At 40.1% G+C, this 19,479-nt stretch overlaps 1 protein-coding gene across 7 annotated transcripts in view; it reads right to left on the bottom strand.

Annotated features, from left to right (window-relative positions):
• Window positions 1-18,578, bottom strand: part of NCOA6 (nuclear receptor coactivator 6) — a 161,467-nt gene extending 142,889 nt beyond the window's left edge. For 4 of the 7 annotated variants that reach the window (XM_058286961.2, XM_058286960.2, XM_058286958.2 and 1 more), the window contains exon 1: window positions 18,304-18,473. The gene's annotated coding sequence lies outside the window, so the exon portion shown is untranslated. Of the gene's footprint in view, window positions 1-7,109; window positions 7,295-18,303 lie in introns of those variants that run through there. The other 3 variants (XM_058286959.2, XM_058286954.1, XM_071211653.1) reach the window with 3 other exon arrangements.
• Between the last annotated feature and the right edge of the window lie 901 nt (window positions 18,579-19,479).

The raw sequence follows: 19,479 nt of genomic DNA on the forward strand, positions 1-19,479 counted from the left end.
ATGCAGAAGGCCATTACATATTAATAAAAGGGAGAATCCACGTGAAAGGAGTAACAGCCATAAATATCTATATACTTAACCAAGGTGCCCCAAAATACATGAGGCAAATTCTGTCAAAACTGAAAGTAGAAATACATGTCTCTACAATATAGTTGGAGACTTGAACATGCCACTCACATCAACAGACTGAATGAATGGACAGAAGATCAACATGGAAACAGAAAACATGAACAATATAATAAACTAGTTGGACCTGACAGACATATACAAAACATTGTACCCTCAATCTCCAGGTTATACATTCTTCTCAAGTGCTCATGGATCTTTCTCCAGGATAGACCACTAGCCGGGGCACCACAAAGCTCTCAATAAATTCAAGAAAATTTGAAATTGTACAAAGCATAATCATAATCATACTATGCATTATTATCTCTGATCATAATGGAATGAAGCTGGAAATCAATAATAGGCAGGAAAGAGGGAAATTTGCAATATATGGAGGCTAAACAATATACTCTTAAAAAATCAGTGGGTCAAAGAAGAAACTGCAAGAGATATTGGTAGATACCATAAGATGAATGAAAATGAGAACACAACATATCAAAATTTATGGGAAGTGAAGGCAGTGATGAAATGGAAATTCATTAAATGCCATACTAAGAAAGAAGAGATACAAAGAACTGAACAACTGGAGAAACTAGAAAAAGAACAGCAAACCAATCAATCCCAAAAAAAGCAGAAAGAAAGAAAGATTAAAGCAGAAATAAATGAAATTGAGTACCCAAAAAAGAGAGAAAATCAACAAGCCCAAAAGTTGGTTCTTGGAGACCAATAAAAGCAATAAACACTTAACAAGACTAACAAAGAAAAAGACAAAATGCAAATAAATAAAATCAGTAATGAAAGAGGGGACACGCAACTGACCCCACAAAAATAAAAAGGATCATAAGAGGATATTATGAGAAACAGTATACCGACAAATTAGACAGCCTAGATGAAATGGACATATTCCTAGAAATGTACAAACGACCTACACTGACACTACAAGGAATACAGGAACTCAACAAACCAATCACAAGCAAAGAGATTGAATCAGTCATCAAAAAATTGTATCACTGACATGGAGAAAGTGGACACAGTAGTAGCTGAGGGCAGGGAGAGGGAAGAAGAGATGTGATGTGGGGGCATTTTTGGGACTTGGAGTTGTCCTACGTGATATTGCAGGGTCAGATGCTGGACATTATATATCCCGCCACAATCCATTGAATATACTGGGGTAGAGTGTGAACTACAAGGTAAACTAATATCCACATGGTGCAGCACTGCTCCAAAATATGTTCACCGAGTATGATGAGTGTGCCACAATAATGGTGCGAGAGGAGTGGGGTGGGGGATGGGGGGTATACAGGAACCTCTTATGTTTTTTTAATGTAACATTTTTTATGATGTATGTCTCTTCAAAAAAATACAATTTACAAAAATGATGGATGGGTGGGGGGGTGGGGAGTGGGTTATATGGGAACCTCTTATGTTTTTTTAATGTAACATTCTATGTGATCTATTAACTGTAATTTTAAAAACGTGTTAAAAACAAAAAAATCTTCCAACAAAGAAAAGTCCAGGATCAGATGGCTTCACAGGTGAATTCTACCAAACATTTCTAGAATTAATACCAATTCTGTTTAAACTCATCCAAAAAGTTGACAAGGAGGGGAAAATTACCCAACACATTTTATGAAGCCAGCATCAACCTAATATCAAAGCCAGATAAAGATATAAGAAGAAAAGAAAATTACAGACCAATCTCTCTGATAAGCATAGATGCAAAAATTCTCAGTAAAATACTTACAAACAGAATCCAACAACATATAAAAACAATTATACGTAACAATCAAGTGGGTTTTATTCCTGGAATGCAAGGGTGGTTCAACATAATAGTATCAATTAACAAAATAATCACATTAACAAATTGAAGGGAAAAAAACCACATGATCATTTTGATTGATGCAGAAAAGGCATTTGACAAAATCCAGTATCCTTTCTTGATAAAATTGCTTCAAAAGATAGGTTTAGAGGGAAGGGATGTGGCTCAACAGATAGAGCTTCCACCTACCATATGGAGGGTCCAAGGGTTTGATACCCAGGGCTTCCTGGCTCATGTGATGAGTTGGCCCATGCGCAGTGCTGTTGTGCGCAGGAAGTGCCACCCCGCATAAGGGTGCCCCCTGCGCAAGGAGAGCCACCCAATAAGAAACCATAGCCCACCCAGGAGTGGTACCACACACATGGAGAGCTGACGCATCAAGATGATGCAACAAAAAGAGACACAGATCCCCAGTGCCGCCTGATGAGAATACAAGCAGACACAGAACACATAGCAAATGGACAGAGAGCAGACAACAGGAGGGATAAATAAATCTAAACTAAACAAAACAAGATAGGTATAGAAGGGAAGTTCCTCAACATAATAAAGGGCATACATGAAAATCCCAGTCAACAATATACTCAATGGGGAGAGGTTGAAAGCTTTCCCTCTACAATCAGGCAAGGATGCCCACTGTCACCACCGTTATTCAATATTGTGCTAGAAGTTCTGATTAGAGCAATTAGGCAAAATAAAAATAAAAGGCATCCAAATTGGAAAAGAGGAAGTAAAACTCTCACTATTCCCAGATGACATGATCCTGTAGTTAGAAAATCTCAAAATATCTACAACAAAGCTAAATGAACTCAGCAAAGTGGCAGGATACAAGACGAAAACACAAAAATCAGTAGCATTGCTATACACTAGTAATGAGCAAGCTGACAAGGAAATAAAAATAATTCCATATACAATGCAGCAAAAAGACTCAAATATCTAAAAATTAATTTGACCAGGAATGCAAAGGAGCTGTATTCAGAAAAGTACTAAACACTGCTAAAAGAAATCAAAGACAACCTAAACAAATTGAAGGATATTCCTTGTTCATGGCTGGGAGACTAAACATCATGAAGATGTCAATTCTACCCAAATTGACTTATACATTCAATGCATAACCAATCAAAATTCTAACAATTCTGTTCTACTAGAAAACAGAAAAGTCAATTACCAAATTTATTTGGAAGGGAAAGGGGACCCAAATAGCCAAAAACATCCTAAAAAAAGAAGAACAAAGTCAGAGAACACACACTTCCTGACCTTGACGTGTTTTATAAAGCTACAGCAGTCAAAACAACATGGTATTAGACACCTTGACCAAATGAAGTGAATTGAGAGTTCAGAAATAGACCCTCGCCTTTATGGTCCACTGATTTTAGTCCACTATTCTGGGACAGCCTACCAAGTCCACTTTTCTGGGACAGAATAGTCTCTTCAATAAATGGTGTTGGGGGAACTGGATATCCATAATCAAAAGAATGAAAGAGGACCCCTATCTCACTCCCTATACAAGAATGATCTCAAAATGGATAAAAAACATAAACATAAAAGCCAGGACCCATAAAACTCTTAGAAAATAATTTAGGGAAACATCTACAATAACTTACGGGGGGGGGGGGTCTCTTAAACTTACATCCAAAGCATGTACAACAAAAGAAAAAACTGATAAATGGGACTTCTTCAAAATTAAAATGCTTCTGCACCTCACAGAACTTTCTTAAGAGGGTCAAAAGACAGCCTACTCAATGGGAGAAAATATTTGGAAATCACACATCTAACAAGGATCTAATAAACATGATATATAAAGAAGATACTACAACTCAACAATAAAAAGACAAATTACCTGATTAAAACATAGGGCAAAAGACCTGAATAGATATTTTTCTAAAGGAATAACAAATGGCAAAAAAAAAAAAAAAAAAAAAAGAACATGAAAAAATGCTCAACATCACTAGCAATTAGGGAAATGCAAATCAAAGCTACAATGAGATATCATTTCACATTTACTAGACTGGCACTATTAACAAAACAGAAAACTACAGGTGCTGGAGAGAAGTACACTTATTCACTGCTGGTGGAAATGGAGACTGGTACAGCCACTGTGGAAATCTGTTTGGCGATTCCAAGGGAAGTTAGATATAGATCTACCACGTGACCTGGCAATACCACTACTAGGTATTTACCCAGAACTAAGATCAGTGACATGAACAGACATCTTTATGCCAATGTTCATACTGACATTATTCACGATTGCCAAAAGCTGGAAACAACTCAGGTATCCACCAACTGAGGAATGGATAAACAAACTGTGTTCACATGATGGAAAATTATGTAGCTGTAAGAAGAAATGAAGTTGTAAAGCATATGACAACACAGATGAACCTGGAGAACATTATATTGCAAGCCAGACACAAAGGACAAATACTGTTATGATCACACTACTATGAGCTAAATATCATTCCATTTATAAAAAATGTAAATATAAATCAATTTATAAAGATGAAATTAGATTACCTGGTTATGTAGGGCTGGGGATTTTCTTTCTGAAATAATGAAATGGTTCTAAAAGTTTTTGTGGTGATGAATGCACAACACTGTGATTATACTTAAAGCCACTGATTAGCTATACTTTGGATAGGTCATATGGTACGTTAATATATCTCAATAAAACTGAATAAATATATAATTAGTGGTGAAGAATAGCCAGAAATAGCAGCTATAACAGCATGGGAAATAGAGAGAATGAGAGGTGAAGAATTATCCTGTTTACTTGCTTGTCTGTTTTTTTTGTTTAATATTATTGAAATAATGAAAATGCTCTAAATGATTGAAAAGAAGAATGTACAAACTATGATTATACCAAATACCACTGATTGTACACTTTGGATGAATTGTATGCTTTACTAGTATGTACCAATAAAATTGATTTGTTTGGGGAAAAAAAGATGAAGCAATCTATGTGTCCATTAACTGATGAACAGATAAACAAAAGACAGTATATAAATCTAATGGAATATTATTCAGTTATAAAAAGGAATGAAGTTCTGATACATGTGACAACATAGATGAACTATGAAGACATCATTTTGAGTGAAATAAACCAGACACAAAGGATAAATTAAATAAGAGAGCACTTTCACATGGCCGATTAGCCAAAATAAAAAAGATATGTTATCTAGGTACCAGTGAGAAAAAGAACTGTGACGATCTCTGTGGAAAATATTCTGGCAGGTCACAATTAAACTGAAGTAACTTTACCTTCTAACCCATATTTGGAATTTATCCTATAGACGTAAAAGTGACATTTCTTAAAGATATGTTCATAAGGATGTCTACACAAATACTGTTTGGGGGGTGGGGAATCATAAACAATCCAAATTGAGAGAAACCTACATAAATTGAATATTAAGCAACTAGTAAAAATGAATTCCATATTTGTCTAATGATTTAGAAGGAAAAGTATGATATACCATAATGTGTAATAATCATAATCTTATAAAATAAGAGAGAAAATGAATCAGTATGTATATTTGTGTTTCTAAGTGCATAAAGAAAGATAGGGAAAGCGGTGGACTTGGCCCAGTGGTTAGGGCATCCGTCTACCACATGGGAGGTCCGCAGTTCAAACCCCGGGCCTCCCTGACCTGTGTGGAGCTGGCCCATGTGCAGTGCTGATGCACGCAAGGAGTTCTGTGCCATGCAGGGGTGTCCCGGCCTAGGGGAGCCCCACGTGCAGGAGTGCGCCCCAAAAGGAGAGCCGCCCAGCGCGAAAGAAAGTGCAGCCTGCCCAGGAATGGTGCCACACACACAGAGAGCTGACACAAGATGCTGCAACAAAAAGAAACACAGATTCCTGTGCCGCTGACAACAACAGAAGTGGACAAAGACGACGCAGTAAATAGACACAGAGAACAGACAACCAGGGTGGGGGCGGGGAGGGAGAGAAATAAATAAATAAATCTTAAAAAAAAAAAAAAGATAGGGAAGAGTACACAATAGGCTATTACACTTGGTTAGAATGGTTGATAGGATCTGGAGATGAAGAATAGCTGGCTTGTTATTCATATACCTCAGATGTTGCTCAGCTTGTTGCAATAAAAAGCATGTAAGATGTTTTGGTATGAAATGAAAATCCCATTAAGAATAATTCATAACAGAAAAAAAATGGAGTAAAAACAAATCTATAATGGATATGACAGAAAAAATACTTTTTCCCCCCAAGAAGCAAACACAGACTCATTACAAAAACCTGTCAAAGAAATGCCCTCTATTACGCTGTTGCAATCTGTAACCTTTTCTGGTTAGATTTTACTTGATTTTAATTATATTCCAGAACTTGAAATTTACCTTTTTACAACAATGCATCATTCTTTGTCACACTGAATAAAATTTTTAAATGCATAGCACAAACTTAAAAGGAAAATACCAAGACTGATGAAAAAAAACATGGTTAAACAATATGAAAAATTAAATCAAACCAGATAAGCTACATAAAAAATGGGCAAAAGATTTGAATAGACATTTGTTCAAAGAAAAAATACAAATGGCAAAAAAAAAACAAAACATGAAGAAATGCTCAACATCACTAATGATTAGGGAAATGCAAATCGAAACTAGGAGATATCATTTCACACCTATCAAAATGGCCACTATTAAAAAGGCAAAGAACTGCAAATGTTAGAGAGGATGTGTAGAGATAGGAACAGTATTCACTACTGGTGGGAATGCAGAATAGTACAGCCACTTTGGAGAACTGTTTGGTAGTTCCTAAAGAAGTTGAACATAGATTTGTCATGTGACCCTGCAATACCACTACTGGGTATATACCCACAAGATACGAGAGCAGTGACACGAACTGACATCTGCACACTAATGTTCATAGTGGTATTATTCATGATTGCCAAAAGGTTGAAACAACCCAGGTGTCCATCAACAGATGAATGGATAAACAAACTGTGGTGTATTCACACAATGGAATATTATGCAGCTGTAAGAAGAAATGAAGACAAACCATATGACAACATGGATGAACCTGGAGGACATTATGTTGAGTGAAGCAAGCCAGACACAAAAGGACAAATACTGGGAAGTGGATGTGGTTCAAGTGATAAGGCCTCCGCCTACCAGGTTCAATCCCTGGGGCCTCCTGGTGAAAAAGAAGAGAAAATGTGCCTGCGCAGTGGACCAGTACCTGCGTGGCAAGCCAACTGCCTGCACAGCAAGCTGGTGCCCAAACGGTGAGTCAGTGCCCATGCAAGTGAGTTATGCAGCAACATAAAGGGGAGAATCAAGGTGAAGCGCAGCAGAGGCCAGGAACTGAGGTGGTACAACCTCTCTCCACATCAGAGGTCCCCAGGATCAAATCCCGTGAATCCTAGAGGAGAAAGACGAGAAGAGAAGACAAAGAGAGAAAAAGATACAGAAGATCACACAGTGAATGCACACAGACAGCAAAAACAGCAGGGTGGGGGAGGGGATAGAGGAGAGGAGGAGGGAAAAAAAGGACAAATTCTGTATGATTGCATTACTATGAACTAAATATACTGTGTAACATATTGCATGATTCAAAAAGAAAAAATTACTTGTATCTAGTATACTTCATTGAGAAATTTGTTTTAAAATAAAAATTAAAAAATAAAAAGATGAGCTTCATCTTTTAGTAAGTATCATTACTTAAAAATAATGTTCCTCATTGATAAAAATAGAACACATAGTTACTAGTCACAAAAGAAAAAAATTCAACTTTATAGTGGAGAGATCTGACAGTCACCCTCTTAACCTTGTGACCAAAGTTATCATCAATAACAGTGGGACAACCAGACATTTATGTACCTTATGATGTGAAGCAATGTTAAGAGTATTTATGAAGTACTCTTATCAAAATAGTTATAATCTAATCAAGCCTTCAGATCTAACTTCCATTTGAGGGATATTCAAGGAATAAAGGAACACGTTAAATACAACAAAGAAAACAATCAGATAAATCCAGAATGTGGGACTTTCAACAAGACAACTGCTCTGATCTCAAAAGTCTATACCACAAACAAAAGGGGTAAAGGAAGAGGAGTGTTGTAGGTTAAAAAACACCTAAGAATAATAAAATGCAAATGAAACACATGGTCCTAAATTTGATTCCACTTCAAATAAATCAGCTATAAAATGCATTTTGGAGGCAACCAGAGAAATTTGCTAAAGAGTGAATATTAGATAAAATTAAGGAATTACTGTTAATTTTGTTAGGTGTGATCATGGTATTGTGATTACAGAGGTGAATGTCCTTATTTGTAAGAGATGCTTACTAAAGTATTTAGAGGTAGAGTATCATGTCTTTATTTTTAAAAGATTCAACACAATAAATATATTATTAAGAAAATATGGGAGATCCAAGATGGTGGAGTAGGGAACGGCAAGCTGCATTCCTCTTCAAGAAACTGCAGGAAGCACTATACCCATTAAATATATGTCCCAGAGACTGAAATCTTCCATCAGTTAATATGCCAATTGAGCCCTGAATCTCAGCACAGTTACAGCCAACATCTACTCTCCAGTTTATTGGACTTGCCTAGGACAACTAACAAAACAATGATAAAGGACAATGCCTATCCCAAAAAACAGAAAGCATCTACAACTGCAAGCAAGATAGTACCATCTATCTGCCCCATGGGATTTAAGCCCCTTCTCAATCTGAAGCACAGTACCATCCCAATATCCTGAAGATTGAGGAAAGAATAAACATAAGGAATACAACTATTGACCAAAGTAGACATTATTATTATAGTAATGGAAGAACTTGTAATACTGACATAAAGAGGTCACCAGAGGTTCTGAGGGGAGAAGGAGGGAAGAATAAGTATAACATGGGGCATTTCTGGGACACTGTAATTGTTCTGAATGATATTGCTATGATGGGTACAGACCATTAAAGACTTTGTCAAAACCTATAAAATTGTGCAGTGCAAAGTGTAAACCATAATGTAAACTATAGACCATGGTTAGTAGCAATTCTTCAATATTTGTACATCAATTTTAACAAATGTACCACACTAATGAAAGATGTTATTAATAGGAGAAAACATGAGAGGGGTAGGGGGTGGGTATATGGGAATCCCTATATTTTCAATGTAACTTTTCTGTAATCTAAAACTCCTTTAAAAATAAAGTTAAAACAAACAAAACTAACCAAACCTTATAGTTATATTGGTTCCCCTGTCCCCAAAAAAGAAAATATGACAACATGTTCAATAAGGGCATAGGAGTATTTGTTCACTGTTCTATTCTTTCTGTTGTTTTGTTTTGTTAGTCAATAAGTTTGAAATATTTTCATGCTAAAAAGTTTAAAACATATAAAACCCAGAAAACTGTAAGCTACCATTAGTGTATATGAGAATACATATATATACACACACACACATAATCCAATATTGATAGGATAGCATCAACATACACTGATAGTTATTCTAAAGAATAATTTGATAATATGGCTAAAAAGTCATATCCTTAGACCTAACTAAACCACTTTAGGGAATAAAATGGAGGAAGGGAGAATTTATAAAAAGATGTGACAGCAGTAAAATTTAGAATTGCAAAGTAGAAATAAAAACAAAATGGAGGGAAGCAGATGAGGCTCAACTGATAGAGCATCTGCCTACCATACAGGAGGTCCAGGGTTCGATACCCAGGGTCTCCTGGCCTGTGTGGTGAGCTGGCCCACATGCAGTGCTGCCACACGCAAGGAGTGCCAAGCCACACAGGGGTTCCCCTCGTGTAGGGGAGCCCCACATACTAGGAGTGTGCCCCACAAAAGCACAGCCTGCCCAGGAGTGGTGCCGCACACACACAGAGCTGACGTAGCAAGAAGACAAAAAAGAGACATAGATTCCCGGTGCTGCCGAGAATGCAAGCACACACAGAAGAACACACAGCAAATGGACACAGAGAGCAGACAACTGGGGGGAAGGGGAAAGAAATAAATTTTAAAAATCTTTAAAAACAAAAAACAAAAAAACAAAATGGAACCACCCAAATGCTAAATAATCAGGGGGTATTTAAACTTTGTTTTTTATGTGTCTGTTAAAATGATATACAGGGAAGCGGACTTGGCCCAGTGGATAGGGCGTCCATCTACCACATGGGAGGTCCGCGGTTCAAACCCCGGGCCTCCTTGACCCATGTGGAGCTGACCCACACTTAGTGCTGATGCAGGCAAGGAGTACCGTGCCACGCAGGGGTGCCCTCCGTGTAGGGGAGCCCCACGCACAAGGAGTGCGCCCTGTAAGGAGAGCCGCCCAGTGCGAAAAACAGTGCAGCCTGCCCAAGAATGGCAACGCACACAGGGAGAGCTGATGCAGCAAGAGACACAACATGGACTCAGAGGGGATCTCTTCTCACAAGACTTGCATGCTACTTTATTGGAATTGTAGTTGGTGCTGGGGTTTAAGATATATTTAGGGGATTTGAATCTCTGGACTGATAATAAGACACCCAGGCCCAGAGCCTCAACAGACTTCAGCTCCTACACTTTGATTTATTGGACTTACCCCACTCAGCTAACATGGAGTTGAAGAAGGTCAACCACCACACCATGGAGCCTAGAGTGTCTACAACTGAAAGCAGGAGGAGTGCATCCAGTATCCATGTGGAATCTAAGCCCCCACTTGACATAGATGTGCAATGGACACAACCAATCCAATGTCCACAGAGAAAATGTGGACTGGGTGTGGGAAGGGTAGCCATGGTGGCTGCTGGGTTTGGGGAATGGGAGGAAGAGATGAGATGTGGAGACGTTTTCGGGACGTGGAGTTGTCCTGGGTGGTGCTTCACGGACAATTACGGGACATTGTAGATCCCCCCAGGGCCCACTGGATGGAACGTGGGAGAGTGTGGGCTATGATGTGGACCATTGACTACGGGGTGCAGTGATGTTCAGAGATGTACTTACCGGGTGCAATGGATGTGTCATGATGATGGGAGAGAGTGTTGCTGTGGGGGGAGTGGGGGGTGGGGGCGGTGGGGTTGATTGGGACCTCATATTTTTTTAATGTAATTTTAAAAAATAAATAATTTTAATAAAAAAAAAAAGAAGACACAACAAAAAGAAACACAGATTCCTGTGCCACTGACAACAACAGAAGCAGACAAAAAGAAGAACATGCAGCAAATGGACACAGAGAACAGACAACTGGAGTGGGGGGGAAGGGGAGAGAAATAAATTTTTTAAAAAATCTTAAAAAAAAAATGATATACATATATGGAAAAGTACATTAATACATTCCCAAGTGGAAAAAAAAACTATAAAAACTGTATTTATATGAATTAAACTTGTAAATATATATGATAATGATCAGCAGGTTCTGTGCTTATTTTTCTATAATATTTATATACAAATTTTTAAAAAGCTAATGGGGACACATGAGCTTAGAGAAAATACTAGCAATGCAAATATAGAATCAGGAAGAACTGCTTAGGCACAAATAAGGAAAAGCACCTGAGCGCTACTGCTGACCACAATTTGAATGAATACTCACATTTGAATATAGTTCTATTGTGGACAAAAGGTAACATAATTATCATTAAAAGGACGTACAAAGAGAGTGCAATACTATTTTTTCTGTTAGATATTTTTAAAAGATACAGGGACCAGATGTGGCTCAAGGAGTTGAGCGCCTGCTTCCCATATGGGAGGTCCCAGGTTCAGGTCCCGGTTCAGTTCCCAGTGTCACCTAAAAACAAAACAACAACAACAAACAAACAGCAAGCAGACTAATGAAAAAACCACCTTGGAGGGAGCTGATATGGCTTAGTGGTTAGGTGCCAACTTCCCACTTACAAGGTCCAGGGTTCAATCCCCGACCCTTAGTACCGCAAAGAAAAAAAGGAGATACAGGAAAAACTGAAAAGCGCCCACAGAAAGATGAAGAGGTAAAGAATAGGATGGAAAAGGGGTGATTCTGAAGAAAGGCTTGAAGGAAAGTGAAGAGCAACATGATTATCAACTTCCGAAATCCATGGAGAGGCTTTTGAATAGATACCCTGAAAAGTTGCTGTATTTCAATGTCCACAAATGACTGAACAAGAGGAGAGGGCTAATAAAACCCTCAGTCTTTTTTTGTTTGTTTGTTTGTTTCCTTAAGAGGGATTTCTTAACCATCCTGGTAAAAGTTACTAGCATGGGAAAATAAAGGAGGGCAGGTATATTAAATCATGCACCATCTTTCTCTCTTCAGGGTGCCTACTTGTCCATGATTACCTGATCACAGGTTTTCCTAAAGCTTTGAGTTATCTACCATTTCAAAAGTCTACAGTGCCATTCGGCTCCCACACTGCCAGCTGAGCAACATTCAAATTTCCTAGACCTGGCATCCTGGGACACAACAAACAAGGAGATGGCTTCAAATGCCCACAACTCAACACACCAGCAAACCACCCTTTTCACTAGGTCATTCCCTGAATACTCCTGATGCTTTCCTATGTCCATCATTCCCTTGGGTCTTCTCTCCTTAACCTCACTTGTTCAGTCTTATCCAATTTATTTAGTCAAATTTTATTGAATGCCTCGTCTCGAATGTCACTTTTTCCAGGAAGCCTTCTGTATTAGTCAGCCAAAGGGGTGCTGATGCAAAATACCAGAAACTGGCTGGTTGTTACAAAGGGTGTTTATTTGGGGTAGGAGCTTACAGATACCGGGCCATAAAGCATAGGTTACTTCCCTCACCAAAGTCTGTTGTCACATGTTGGAGCAAGACGGCTGGTGATGTCTGTGAGGGTTCAGGCTTTCTGGGCTCAGTGCCTCTGTTTCCTCCACAAGGTCAGCCATAGACTATGAGGCTCTCTAGGCTGCTCTCCACAAGGTCAGCTGTAGACTATGAGGTTCGCTAGGCTTTGCCTTGCTCCACAAAGTCAGCTGTAGACTATCAGGCAAACGGCTCTGCCTCTTTCCCCGGGGTTCCAGCTTAAGACTTCAGCATCAAACTCCAAGAACAAAACTCCAACATTAAGAACCCCCAACTCTGCCCTTTGCCATGCCTTTTATCTGTGAGTCCCCACCCACCAAGGGGCAGGACTCAATGCCCTAATGATATGGGCCAATTACAGCCCTAATCATAGCTCAGTCAGGCCCAGGTACAGATCAGATTACAAATGTAATCCAATATCTATTTTTGGAATTTATAACCATATCAAACTGCTACACCTTCCCAATCCTCCAAGTGGAAGTGATCTCTCCTCTGAATTCCCATGGCACTTACTATCTCATTTAAAACGCTTACAGACATCCCCCCCTTGTTATTTATGTTCACATCACCTCTGCATATGAGTACTTTCCAAATGGCAGAAATTAATTACTCATCAGTTATATACACCTCTCAACACCAGGTAGGTAGTCAACTACCACAATCAAGTTTTTCTCCATACTTAATTATTCTAATCTCAGTCCTTCCAAATGAGTCATCCCCACATTTGGTTTATGAATTAAACATAATCCAAAAATCCTCAGTTGAAGGTGCATTTTCTTTAGGAAGTATTCCTACATTCAAATTTACTAATTTATATCAATATGTATCACACTGATATGTGTGTACATGTACACACTGTTGTTAGCCCATACAGGAAAGAATGTTTATTTAACAAATCTATTATTTAGGGTCTTTTGATATGTCTCTTATTAAATCTGGTCAGATGCTGGTTTATATAAAAATTTTCCCACCTTTACTGGTATTTGGTGCCTAATCACAGCATCTTTCAATATCTCCAAGTGTCTGAATTTGTTAAAGTCTGTATTTTATAGAAGGGACATAGCCTTCCTTCTACATAACATTTAGAATTATGGCTTTTAAGCTAATAAAAATTTTTCTTCAGTAAAATCCAAAACATGTATATATTCACAAATTTGCAACACTTTCTGAGGAATTTCTACTCTCCAGTTTTTAGAAAAAGTACAAAAATGAGTACACTGGAAATAATATCAACAGGTTCAATATCAGTTAAAGCAGCTGCCTAATGGGCTCTTCTGTTGACTCTTTTTGTGAGTGTATATGTGGAGGAAGGGAAGTTGCAGCTGGTTAATGCTAAATGCATACTTAAATGCCTATTTAAAGTGTGACGATCCTCTGAACTTGGTAATTATTAATATTACGGACATAGTTAATATTATTCACTGATTATTCATATTCCAATGGAGAAAACATACAATTCTATACAAGTTAAAGAAGATGTGGTATTTGGAATATCACTTTATGGGGCTTATACAGAAACATGGCTTACCACCAAATTCTAGGGCTACATTATTTCCTAAAACAAAGCCTTTATATACAGGTTTATATATACACCTAGTTATTTATTAATTCACTCAGTAAATGTTTATTGAGTTCTTAGGCAGCCACCTCAAGTGGTTGTTTAGAATAAGGTAAAGTAGAAAAAGACTAAACTTAAAAAATAAATAAATGTGTCAGACACCACAAAAGGTAGACACTGGAGCTAAAGGAGGGAGGAAAAAGGAGAAAGAAGCTTTCATCACTGCTTCCATTCTATCACTGTAAGGCTAAAAATTTTTATGGCTCCCTGCTGCCTAAGATTAAGTCTGAACTTCCAGCCTGGAAATGGAGAGTATTCAAAACCGCCCATGATTGGAATATATAGAAATACAGAGATTAAGAACACAGGTTTTGAAATTAGACTGCTTGGACTCAAAATTCTTTCTCTATAAATTAGCTCTATTCCTCAGTTTCTTTATCTGTAAAAACGCATAAAAATATATGCCTAATTTACAGGGTTACTTTGAAATACTACTTATAAAATGCTCAATGCATTATCTGGAAAATAATAAGCATGAAAAAAAAATGTGAGCTACTTCTATTATTATTGCTGCTGTTGTTCAATCTCCATTTCCAGCCTTCATTCCAATAATATCCTGTAGCAACTCAGTTCTCCAGCCAAACTGAACTCGTTACCAATACCTAAACACCCACTTCTACATTCTTGCTTTCACTCAACCTGGAAAACACTGTCTCATCTCAAAATAATAAGATTCTAACCATCCTTGGCAGCCCCACTCATAGGCCACCTCTTTCAGGTATCATTTCTGGTATTTAGCGCCATAACCTCATCACACTTAAGCCCTGGCAGATTGATCCTTGTATCCTGCAGAGTTCTAGCCCAATGTACATGGCAGGGTTCAATAAATGTTTGACAAAGAAATGGATTTCCATATTTCCTCTCTCTCATCCATCCACTGTCTTGGACAACAGCTCTACATTACCTGTAAAAAGATCTCTTCTGCAGTACTTCATAAGCTAAACAGTTAGTTTTCTTTTCTAGCATCAATGTGGTAATTTCTAATGTAGTACCCAATACAGAGCAGATGTCTAAATATTCACTGAGTTGAACTACATTTCATCTCATCTTTTCATTTCAATCATCATTTTATTCCTTATGGTCAGTCTTATAAACAGAGCTTAATTTTTACAGCCCACAGACTCATCTGTCAATTTCTGACCATCCTGTCCCTATTCCAATGTCATTTATTGGTTTAGGGGAGACAATAATCAAAACTTCAATAAAGCAGGAATCAGAATACCAAATGCTTACACGCCAGAAAACAAGAGAATAGTGCAAACCATATCCCAACTAAAAGTTTCAGCTGATTATTGCTATTAGGGTTTATGGGTTCAGCATTGCCAGATTGTCCAATTTTCAAGATAAGTCAGAAACTCAAAAGTTTGTGTAAATTTTTAAAACATTGAAAATACTGTATGAGTCAAACAAAAGAAGTCTTCAGGCCAACACCAACAACCCACTGACAGTTTGCATCCCTTGCTAACAGAGGTAGCAGTCCCTGAAAACACAAGCCTTCACCTGGAAAACTGTTCCCTCCAACTCTCCATCTGTCAAACTCTTTTATCTTTCAGGACATGTCTCAAATGCTATCCCTTCACAAAACCTTCCCTGATTCCTAGGCAGAATCACATCCACCTTTGTGTCCTTACAAAAATTAGGTAACTCTTTTTGGCATTTATTATCCTATCATTGTTTATGTTCACTTCTCTCACTGGACTGAACACTTAAAAGTGAGAAGATTCTTCCATAAAGACCTTTGAAACCTAGGCGCTTATTAGTTCAGTTCTTGACAGAGTCAATGTCCTGACATACAGCAAATGTCTGCTGAATGGAAGTCATACGTAGTAGTAGAAATGCGAGCAGGGTTTCTTAACTTGAGGTTCACAGATGGGAATCCATAGATAGAATTCAGGGGAGGGGTTCACGAAATTGGGAAAAAATTATCTATTTTCACTAACCTCTGAATGAAAGTAACCCTTTCTTCAAATATGAATGTAGGCAACAAACTATTGTAGTGTTAGCAGTGTTTATGACTCTGTCAACAATAGAAATCACAGATATATCATATTAGAGTTGCTACAGATATTTTAAAATTTTATTTGTGCTCATCACTTCTTTGAAATTATGACAATTATCAGACCCATCACTAGGTCTTATTTCTTAATGTGCTGATAAAGAAGTATATATATTAATATATTACAATTTGTCTATTTTGATAACTGTATTTCAGTATAATTGGTTTTCTTAGTAGTTCCATGTATTTTATTTTATGCAATTAAAAATATTATTCTGAGCTGGGTCCACAGGTTTCACCAGATGCTAACCGGGTCCACGGCAAAGAAAGCCCCCAGCACTGGAAATAAAATGTGTACTGAAAAATCTTACTGTTATGAACGGTCTCATAATCTTATTGTTGAAAGTCCTTTTTGATTATATGAGGGCCCTGGACTTATTATATCATAATTGATTTGCTTAGTATCCCTCAGAACTCTACCACAAGCCCATTCGAACTTTGAACACTTCTCTAGCCTGATCAAACTTCAATTAAAGTTTGATTTTGTTAGAGATCCTGGGTCTCCATCATTATTCACTGGTATATTTTTTGGCTTTTTGTGGCCCTTAACTGTTTAGCAAACACCTAGAAGGACCATCTCTTAAAATTCTACAGAGGTCAAAAACATCTTGAAGATAATTTCTTTGTGTAAATCGAGGTGGGCTAGAAAATATCAACCCTCGCAGCCATTGCACTGATGAGCTAAATACAAAAACAACAACAACAAAATAATTGAGTTCTCTTATTTATACTGCTATTCTTGACTTTTAAGAATGGAAATATAGCAAATACCTCTAAGGCAATGTGCTGAATGAGGAGACAATAGACTTGAGTTCTAGTCCTCCCTCTGCCACTAACTTGTAAGATCTTGGTAAATCAAATTTACCTTCTGTCTCAGCTTAAATCACTACATAATCTGAAATCATTATATTATCTCTAAGACCATTATAGTTTTCACACATTCACTTCTCTTCACCATTCTCACTGGCTTCAATAACACATTTCTCATGACCTCCTCAGGTGACCCTGCTCTTAAGCAGTGGGCTGCCCCTTCCAGGGAAGACACCCTCTGTCTCCGCCCCCAAACAGACTGGTCCCTCCTTTTAAAGATACACACAAACTCCCTAAGTTGATGGAGGTCTCTATCGCCTTGCAAGCCAGTTCAACTCTCTGCACCCTTTTTGCTGACCAGCTCCTGTACTCAAACCTCACGACCCTTCTTTTCTATTCCTCATCGAACCTTTCCCTTTTTCTGTTGCGCCACCCAATAGGAGGTGCGGGATCCTGGGGACACCTAAGTCCTTAGTCCCTTGGGGGTTATACGGACTTGCAATTCAGCCCCGGGGCTCCAAAGGCTGTCCCAATCTGATAACTGAGTATGTACCCAAAGGGTCCCCGTTTCTGATCACACACACACACACACACACACACACTACAAGAGAACTGTCCCAGTCCTGACAGCCAGAGCTCGGCCACCACAACCCCCGGGCCCTACATGCCCTGGGGTCCTGAATACCACTCACGGCCAATACCAGGTCCAGGTCCGGCCCACGCATCCAGTCCCGTGGACCTCGACCATAGTTCCTTTCGGACCCAGTGTCCCTTCTCCACGATCGCGGCCAAGACCCCACGTCCCGCTCCCGCCAGTTCTCCGGGCCGGGAGAGTCACTCAATGCAGACCCCAGCTCGGCCCTGCACTGCACTCCTTAAGCGACCTGGAACCCGCGTCCCGCACCCTCCCCACCCCAAGCAGGGTCCCCGCTCCCTCCAGCGCCCCCGCCCGTAGGCCCGGGGCCCGCTCCCCAACATGGCGACGGGGGCACGAGCCCGGCGGGCGGGGCGGCTCCGGGCCGAGCCCACACTCCGGCCGTGCTCCGCGGTCGGTCGGCGCCATTTTCCCGCGCCGGGCCGGGGCAGCGCCTCCTCGCCGCTGAGCCAGCGAGCCGGGGCTGTAGACGCCCAGCGGCCCACCCCTTACGAGCCCGCGTCGCCGTCGCCTCACCTGAGCGCGGCTCTCTGGCCCTCCCGGGCGGGCCTCGGAGCGCCGGCCCGGGCCGTACGTGGCCGCAGCCCTCCGTGCGTCTGTCGGTCAGTCCTCGCCCGCGCCCGTCGGTCCGGCGGTCCGCACCCGGCCGCCCGCAGCCCGACCCGGCAGGGCCTCAGGGAGCCGGCGGGGAGGGGGATGGGCCGGACCGGGCCGGGGAGGGAGGGGGAGGGAGGGAGGGAGCGAGAGAGGGAGGGAGCGCGGGAGAGGGCGGGGCGGGGCGGACCCAAGAGGCGGGGTCTTGCCCACGTGACCAAACGTCCTCGGGAGCGCGAGGCGGGGCACGCGCGGGCTCACGTGGGTGCGGATCGCTTAGCGAGTCGCCTTCCCAGTACGGTAATTTCGCTGGGGGCGCCTGCCGTTAGTTAGGAAGCACTGCACGACTTTATGGGAACGCTCTGGCTAAATGTCTTTGGGCAAGGCACCTCTCCAAACTTCAGTTTAACCCTCCGAAATATGGGAATAATTGCAGTGGTTGCGAGTGAGAATGAGGGAAGGCACGGAAAGCACTCGCACAGGGCCTGGCACATAGTGTCCAATAACAACATTAGTGATGACAAAAATAGCCTTTATTACTATCTGTAAGTCCCTCTTTTTCTAATCAGCACCATCGTAAGGTATTCGATAAATCTCTTGAATAAACGAGTGAGAATGTTTCTGAGTCAGAAATCTAATCGTGCCACACCCTTGTTTGGTGGCTCCACATTGTTCTTCAGATAAAAACCAAATAACTGTCATACTGTTATTTCCCCCCACCCAACCCCCCATCTCCAGGTCTCTGGGCTGCAATTGCAGTGGCCTTTAATTCTTCATAGAATGTCCTCCTTCCTCAGGACTCTTGCACATGTGGATCACTCTGCCTGAAATTCTCTCCCTAGGTAACTCATCAGCTTTCAGATTCCAGCTCAAACACACTACCCCAAGGATACCTTCCCTGATCGCACACGCACGAAAGTCCTCTTAGCACCGTGTCTTTCTCCTTGATGCAGAGCACAATGGGTTCTTTACCAATAGATTGTGGATTCTATAAAGAGAGAGACCTTACCCATCTTGTTCACCACTGTGTTCTCAGCAGATAGCTCTGGCCTGGCACAGAGTAGGTGCTCAATATTTGTTGCACGTATGAATCCTGGG

The sequence above is a fragment of the Dasypus novemcinctus genome, chromosome 24 (assembly GCF_030445035.2).
Source record: "Dasypus novemcinctus isolate mDasNov1 chromosome 24, mDasNov1.1.hap2, whole genome shotgun sequence".
Lineage (NCBI taxonomy): Eukaryota > Metazoa > Chordata > Mammalia > Cingulata > Dasypodidae > Dasypus > Dasypus novemcinctus.